This window comes from Hippopotamus amphibius, chromosome 7 (genome assembly GCF_030028045.1).
Source record: "Hippopotamus amphibius kiboko isolate mHipAmp2 chromosome 7, mHipAmp2.hap2, whole genome shotgun sequence".
NCBI lineage: Eukaryota > Metazoa > Chordata > Mammalia > Artiodactyla > Hippopotamidae > Hippopotamus > Hippopotamus amphibius.
Window position 1 is genome coordinate 44,182,813 of NC_080192.1, and position 8,837 is coordinate 44,191,649.

Below are 8,837 nucleotides of genomic sequence, written 5' to 3' on the forward strand. Positions count from 1 at the left end.
GAAGATACCGTAGAGGTGCTTTCATTTTTATTACAAGCATCTCTTTTCTAATTGGCAAAGAAATATACGTGTTATAAAGAGGCTGAGAAAAAGAGAGCATTTCTAATGTTGAGATTTTCTAGAAAAAGTGAGAAAGTAATGTTTTATTTTATTATTTTATGAAAGCCATGCATATGTTTAAGGTGATTAATTTCTCTTCTGATTCATTTTATTTCTCTGCCTCTCTCCCTTTTTTGTCTGTATGAACTCACAGACACACACACACATTTGATATATTTCCTTGCTGAGTTGGAGGTCTCCAAGAAAGTGTCCCTAGATCTGAGAAATCTGTACACACAAACATTCCTAAGGGTATGCCATAGGAAAATAGAGAGTGCACACTGGTGCCAGAGGGTTTCTCCTGCAATTCCCAGGTGATGCTAAACTGAGTAGGTTTTCTGTTCAGACCCTGATCCTAGGCAGAAAAAAGACTCTAAGCCAGAAAGATCAACTACTTATTCAGTTCTCTGACCTCCCATGGACACAAACTTCAGAGATAATCTATACTCTCGACAGGACACAGAGTGTCTGCTTATAAACTCATTTTATCAAATTTGCAATGATTTGTGTGTGTGTGTGTGTATCACCATTTATAAGTTACTCCCAAAGAAATTTCTAAAACGATCAGTAGTATGTAATGCTAAAATTCCTTCTAGGGAACTCAATAAGCCAGATTTTTTCAGAACTATTCTGGATAGCTAACAAACTCATAAAAAATCCTAGGGATGAACTCTTTCATTTTAGGGGAAAGTAAATTAAAACCAAATGAAAGAAAGACATTCTCCCACTATTATAAACCTGAGGGCTTTCGAGAAAGCCAAAGTTTCATTCACCTGTCATACTTTTAATTTAGGTTTAAAATAAAGACCTTGATGGGAGACTAACATGTTAATGAAATGTACACATATTAGTGAACAGGTCACTCAAAGCAACCAATGCCATTTTAAACAAATAGTTTACAAATAATTCAGCTCTTTAACAAACATCTAGGGGCAGATGGGGGGCTCTACTTTTGTTAATAACATACATCTTTTTTTAGGTTACAGTCACGATAGTTTTGCTATCCACCATAGAATTCCATATAAATGCCTGAAAATAACAGATGGTCTTTTAAACAAACATATTTCCCACTGTATCATCAGCATAAAGTTAGATACAGATTGCTAATTTTTGCTCTGACGCAGCTTCAGTGAACTCATCATTAGCACATCTTTGTTAAACTCAATTTTAATAATAACTCAACTGTATCTTCAGAGTGTAATGTCAGAGGTAAAAATGTTGTGGCTAAAAAAAAAAGCATTAATAAGCCAATTATTTTTCTTCACTTTGTCAATTTTGAAATATAAATTCTGTTTTGACTAATGCAGCAATTAAATATGTTCAAATTGTAATCCAGATACAAAGGCGCATTCGCATAAATGTGCTTCTCTTTGGTTACCCTGACAAAGAAAAGTACTAACCAAATGATAAAAGAAGTGAATGTAACTCAGAATTCCCTGGAGACCACTCTCTTGTTCTGCTGACTAAAAAGTCTCTAGCTCTTCAATTATTTGGGAACTCAACGGTGCACCCTCAAGCCTAACCCATAGGACTTACAAATTGTAAATTCCAGTTTTTATGTCATGTTTTCCCTATAGGTATCACTAAACTACGGATCCTTTTTTTTACTGAAAGACATTTTTAAATTAAAAGCAAAGAAAAGGCACTTCCTAGGTGGTACAGTGGTTAAGAATCCACCTGCCAATGCAGGGGACATGAGTCCGAGCCCTGTTCTGGGAAGATTCCACATGCCGTGGAGCAACTACGCCCGTGTGCCACAGCTGTTGAGCCTGTGCTCTAGAGCCCGTGAGCCACAACTATTGAGCCCATGTGCTCCAACTACTGAAGCCCACGCGCCTAGAGCCTATGCTCCGTAACAAGAGAAGCCACTATAGTGAGGAGCCCGTGCACCACAATGAAGAGTAGCCCCCACTCGCAGCAGCTAGAGAAAGCCCGTGTGCAGCAACGAAGACCCAACGAAGCCAATAAATAAATAAAATAAAATAAAATAAAAGTAGGCTTTAAAACAAACAAACAAACAAACAAAAGACTCAGCATTTCTAATCCATGAGGGCAATGTTAGGAAATGGTGACATAGACCATGAGTCTTGAGATGTGAATTAGCAATTGGTATTTCCAAGGGATTCATTTTACACTCAAAACTAGTAGTGAGTACAGTAAATGAAAACAAAACAAACTGCCACAGCATTGTCTTGCAAGAACATAGGATATTCATGTTTTGGTGGGAGGCTACATTTTTAAAAAAGCAGTACATAAACGTACTAAATATTAACATAAATAAATCTACATTGTATAATATGAAAAATAAGCATACAAAATATTAATGTATTTGCAAGCATGGACAAAAACACATAATAATGTACTTAGAAATTTTTAATTCCAAAGAATATTTAATTAATGTATATTTTAATATTAACTATTCACAATTTCATTCAATTGAGTATATATTTCCTGACAACTTACTATATATTCCAAGTATCATGCTTTAACAAAATATACAATGAACAGAAGAGACAAGATCCTTGCTTTTATGGATTTTAGACTTCATTTATTATTTACTTATTTATTTATTTATTGGCTGCATTGGGTCTTCATTGCTGCACATGGGCTTTCTCTAGTTGTGGCGAGCAGGGGCTACTCTTCGTTGCAGTGCATGGGCTTCTCGTTGCTGTGGCTTCTCTTGCTGTGGAGCAGGGGCTCTAGGCTTCAGTACTTGTGACATGTGGGCTCAGTAGTTGCAGTACACAGGCTCAGCAGTTGTGGCACATGGGCTTGGTTGCTCCACAGCATGTAGGATCTTCCCGGACCACAGCTTGAACCCTTGTCCCCTGCATTGGCAGGCAGATTGTTAACCACTGCATCACCAGGGAAGTCCCAATTTTAGAGTTCTTAATAACATTTAGCCATTGCAAGAAATCTATTTCCAAAATAATAATTAACATAATGCAGTTTGAATTATATTTGATACACTGTATTTTGTTATTTAAGAGAACGCTCTATTTATTTCTTTAGAAAGAAAAATCATTTTTTCTTTCACTTTTTTTTTACTTATGGTAAAATACATAAACATTTAACATCTTAACCATTCTTAAAAGTGTAATTCAGTGGTATTAAGTAGATTCATACCATTATGTAACTATCCCCACCATCTATCTCTAGGACTCTTTTCATCTTCAAAACTAAAACTCTATACCTAGTCCCTGACAACCATCATTGTATTTTGCATGATTTTCACTACTCTAGATATATCAAATAAGTGAAATTAAGAATCACTTTCTTTCTGTGACCAGCTCATTTCAACCTAGCATAATGTCCTCATGTTTCTTCCATGTTGTGTATCTGTTAGAGTTTTTTTTTCCTTTTTGAGGCTGAATAATATTTCATTGTATGTACAAACCACATTTTGTTTATCCATTTTTCTGTCGATGGACACTTGGGTTGCTTTTACAGTTTAGTTACTGAGAATAATGTTCCTAGGAACATGGTTGTACAAATATCCCTTCAAAACCCTACTTTTAATTATTTTTGGTATATACTCAGAAGTGGAATTGCTGAATTATATGATAATTCTATTTTTAATTTTTATGGAATTGCCATTCTATTTTCCACAGCAGCTGTAACACTTTACATTCCCATTGGTAGTGCATATGGCTTTTATCATGTTTTATTGTCATATTTTAGGTAGTTTCTTTTATTCCTAGTTTGTTGAGTGTTTTTATTGTGAAAAGGTGTTGAATTTTGTCAAATTCATCTGTTGATGAATCTGCATCTGTTGAGATGACCATGTAGACTCCCCCCCTGCACTTTGTAAATGTGGTGTATCTCATTAATTGATTTTCATATGTTAAGCCATCTTTGCATTTCAAGAATAAATCCAGTTTGATCATGGTACATTATTGTTTTAGTATGCTGAGCTCTCTTTGCTGGTATTTTGTTGGGGATTTTTCTATCAATGACTATAAAGGATACTGGTCTGTAGTTTTCTTTTCTTGTAGTATCTTTGTCTAGCTTTGGTATCAGGCTAGTGCTGGCCTCATAGAATGAGTCAAGAAGTGTTTCCTCTCCATTTCTTTCTTTCTTTCTTTCTTTCTTTTTTTTTTTTTTTTGAAAAGCCTATGAAAGATTGGTTCTAGTTCTTTAAGTGTTTGGTGAATTCACTGGTGAACCCACAAGGCTTTGAGCTTTTCTTTGCTGGGAGATTTTTGGTTACATATTCCATCTCCTTACTAGGTATGTCTATTCAGACTTTCAGCTTCGTCATGATTTAGTCTTGGTAGATTTAGTGTTTCTAGGATTGTGTCCATTTTATCCAGGTTATTAAATTTCTTGTTCATATAGTATCAGAATTTTTTTTTGTTTCTGTAGAATCAGTATCCCCACTTTAATTTCTGATTTAGTAATTTCAGTCTTCTCTCCTTCTTTTTTAGTCAGTCTAGGTCTATTCTCAATTTCATTGATCTGTTTGAAGAATCAACTTTTTATTTCATTGATTTTTTAATATTATTTTTCTATTCTCTATTTCATTTACTCTTGCTCTAGTTATTATTTCCTTTCTTCTGCTAGCTTTGGGCTTAGCCTTTTCTTCTTTTTCTACTTAATTTATAAAGATATATTGTTGATTTGAGATCCTTCTTGTTTTTTAATGTGTTTATTAGCATTGCTTAGTATTGCTGTCGCTGTGTCCCACAAATTTTGATATGCTATGTTTTCATTTTTATTTGTCTCTAAGTATTTTCTAATTTACATTGTGATTTTGTCTCTGATCCATTGGTTTTTAAAGAGTGTGTTCTTTAATTTCAACAAATTTGTGAATTTTCTAGTTTTCCTTCTGTTATTGATTTCTAACTTCATTCCGCTGTGGTCAGAGATGTTTTGTATGATATTTATAGTTTTTAATTTATTGAGATTCAATTTGTGACCTGACATACAGTCTATCATGGAAAATATCTCATGTACATTTGAGAAAAATGTGGTTTTTATTGTTATTGGGTAGAGTATATGTTTATTAGGACTAGTTGTTTTAGTATGTTGTTCAAGTCCTCTGTTTTCTTATCTTTTATCTGGTTGTTCTATCCATTACTTAAAATAGGGTATTGAAGTCTCCAACTATTTTTGTAGTAGTGTCTATTTTTCCCTTAAAATCTGCCAATTTTTGCTTCATGTATTTTGGTGGTTTGTTAGTAGGTGCATTAGGTTTATAATTGTTATATATTTTGCTATACTGAATCCTTTATTAATTTACAATGTCCCTCTTGGTGTCTTGTAACTTTTTTTGACTTAAAATCTATTTTGTCCAATAGTACTATAGCCACTCCTGCTCTCTTTTGGTTACTATTTGCTTGGACTATCTTTTTTCCATCCTTTCACTTTCAACATTTTTATGTCTTTGAACCTAAAGTGAGTCTCTTGTAAATAACATATAGTCATATTATGGTAATTGATTCCATCATGCCAGTCTCTGTCTTTCTATTGGATGGTTTAATACATTTACATTTAAAGTAACTACTGATAAGGAGAGGCTCACTTCTGTCATTTCACTATTTGCTTTTTATGTCTTATACCTTTTTTGTCCCTCAGTTCCTACAGATCTTCTTCTGTGTTTGTTAAATTTTTAGCAGTGAAATGTTTTAATTCCCTTGTCATTTCTTTTCACACATTCTCAATAACTTCTTCATGATTACCATGAGGATTACATTTAACATGCTAAAGTTATGACTTTAATTTGAATTTATATCACCTTAACTTCAACAACATATAAAAACTCTGCTTCTTTACAATTCTGTTTCATTATGTGAGATGTCACAAAACTACATGTTTATACATTCAGTGTCCAAAAACATAAACTAATAATTTTTTAAACTAATAATTTTTAATGCATTAATTTCTTAGATCATACAGAAAACAAAATGTGGAGTTACAAATCAATGTTAAAATTATACTAGCTTTTAGACAAATTCTTGTGAGGCTTTTTTAAAATGTATTATTCTCAGTGTTGAAAACAAAATGTGGAGTAACAAGCAATTTTTACAATAATACTGGTTTTTATAATTGCCCACATATTTATCTTTACTGAGATCTTCATTTCTTCATACAGCTTTAAGTTACTGTCTAGTGATTTTTTGTTTCAACCTGTAAGACTCCTTTTAAGGTTTATTGAAGATTTAGAATTCTTGGTAGATATGTTTTTCTTTGACCACTTTGAATATATCAGCTTACTGCCTTCTCACCTCCAAAGGTTTTGATGAGAAATTTGCTAATAATATTGAAGATGAGTTGCTTGTATGTGATCAGTTGCTTATATGTGATGAGTTGCTTTTCTCTTGCTGCTTTCAGTATTCTCTCTTTGTCTTTGTCTTTCAACAGTTTAATTATAATATGTGTTGATGTAGACCTCTTGGAGTTCAACCTACTTGGTTGTACAGTAGTACTTGTATATGATTCATGAATGATATATTTATTATTCATGAATCTTCTGTAATCATACACACACACACACACACACACATACATGGGTGTCCCAAAATTATTAGAGTGGTGACTTATCCAAATAAATGAGGCTAGGAAGTACAACAGAGTTTTGAATCCAAAATTTCTAACCTAGCTCTTCTATGCTGGAACTGGAAAATCTTGAGATTATATTATTTCTTCTTTTATTCTACATGATTTTTTTTCATGCAACATATCAGCCAATTTATACTTAAAATTCAGGACTACACATCATCACCTCTACTGTAAAATCTTCCACAGTCTCTCATGGTGCTTCTTTCACATATCTCTGTTGGCATTTACCATATTATATTCAATTTGTTTGCATCTCTTACTTTTCACACTGTTAAAAGAAAAAGCAGCAAATATTCCTTACTTATTGAGTACATGCATCACAATCCCTGAAACATGACAAGTTCTCAGTAAATGGTAAGGAGGAAAGGGTAGAAGTTAAAGCTGAGATGGGAAACATTTGCTTGGTAGTGAAGTAGGTTCTAAAGCTTAAAACTACAAATAAGAGTAAAGTGTTTGACAGTGACGCCAGTCTGACTGGAATAAACAGTTTACGAAAACAACATATGGTCTCACGTAATACTTAATTCAACAGAATTGAGTAATATAGAAAACTCTAGTGAGTATCAGAAAAATTGTAATTTATGATTTCAATTAGTTCAAATCACTATATATAAGTACTGCCATAAGCAAGAACAATATGTACCATGCGAAATCCAGAGTTTAGTCTGTATGGGTAAAATTATGAGTAAGCTTATTTCAATCAATTCTAGGTCATTTCATTCTAACAGTTACCACAAGCGGAACTACCACGTCATTTAGCTCCTTTCCTGTCCTTGGAAAGATTCAAGTACAGTCCAGACAATTCCTTATCTGGGCAGTCCTATGAAGAACTAGAAACCAAACCAGATATATTTAATCTGTACAAGATGAGACTTTCCACACTAACGAACAAAGAAGCTATCAAAACTATCGAGGTATTCAGGAGTCAATTGCATAAGTTCTACTGATCAAAACTGGGAAAATTTGAACACCAGTAAATATAATAACTTCAACGGATTTAAACACATCAAATATCTATGAACTTATAATGATATTCAAAAAACAAACACAACACCTAATTGGTCATCTTATAAAGGATCATAAATAACTCCTTTAAAGTTTTCAAAAATGGGTAAATAAAGGAAAATAATCTAGTATTTATTCTGCCTTTTCTTTCAAACGGTACCTCTGTGTAACCAAGTAGTAGATGAGGGAATGTTTGTATTATACAAATACTCAAGACAATAAAGGAAGATATTTGTTGGAACATCACAATTTTATAACCTCTACTGAATTAACACACCTAGGTATTAATGAGAATCAAAGTCAGCTAACATCACAAAAAAAGGGACAAATGGATTCTTTTTGATGGAAGTATGCAATCACTCTTAAAATTCTTTCTTAAGATAAGAAGAAATAAAACAAAAAATTTTAACAGTGACCTAGAATCTGATTAAGCCTCTAGATCATATCCGAAAGAGAGGTAATATAGGAGAGAGAGGCATATTTTATATGACACCATGTGCAAACAGTGAGTAAAATCCACACCATATGAAACTTCAGAGCAAATAACTATTTCCTCAACAAACTTACGAGGAAAGAAAATAATGATAAAAAATAAAAGGTTGCGAGGGAGGCATCTACAAGGGCTAAGAGAGGGTGAAGCGGCGGAGCTGTGGCAGACGGGAGGGAGTGAGAAACACACGGAGGGTCCGCAGCACAGCTCACTGTTCCCGGACCGAGACATCGATCCGTGGCTGAATGGAGGGTCCAGGAGCGGGAGCGTGGGAACCGGAGAGCTGGTTCAGGGTGAGAAACATTGTTGCCGGTAGGGTGACGGACCAAGAAGACAGGAGGGAGGAGGTCCGCGGAGAGGAGTGTCCGTCCCTGAGAGCTGCCCGGCCATGATGGCGGCTGGAGGCTGCAGGCTCACGGGCGGCGGGGAGGAGCAGCGCACATAGCCTCTCCCTCTCTTTCGGGGCCTGTGCAACAGGCAGTGGAGAGATGCCCTGCGGGCCACCTAAGGCGCTCAGGGATAACAAGCACCCTCAGGCACTCGGACGGGGCTAGATTAAAACCCCTTGCAACGCCAGCAGCAGGGAGGCTGCCAAGAGAGGAAAAAAAAAGCAGCATCAAAAAGAAAAAAACCCCGAGAGAGGCCCAACTCTAATACTTTCTGTTTACGCCTGAGCCACCAG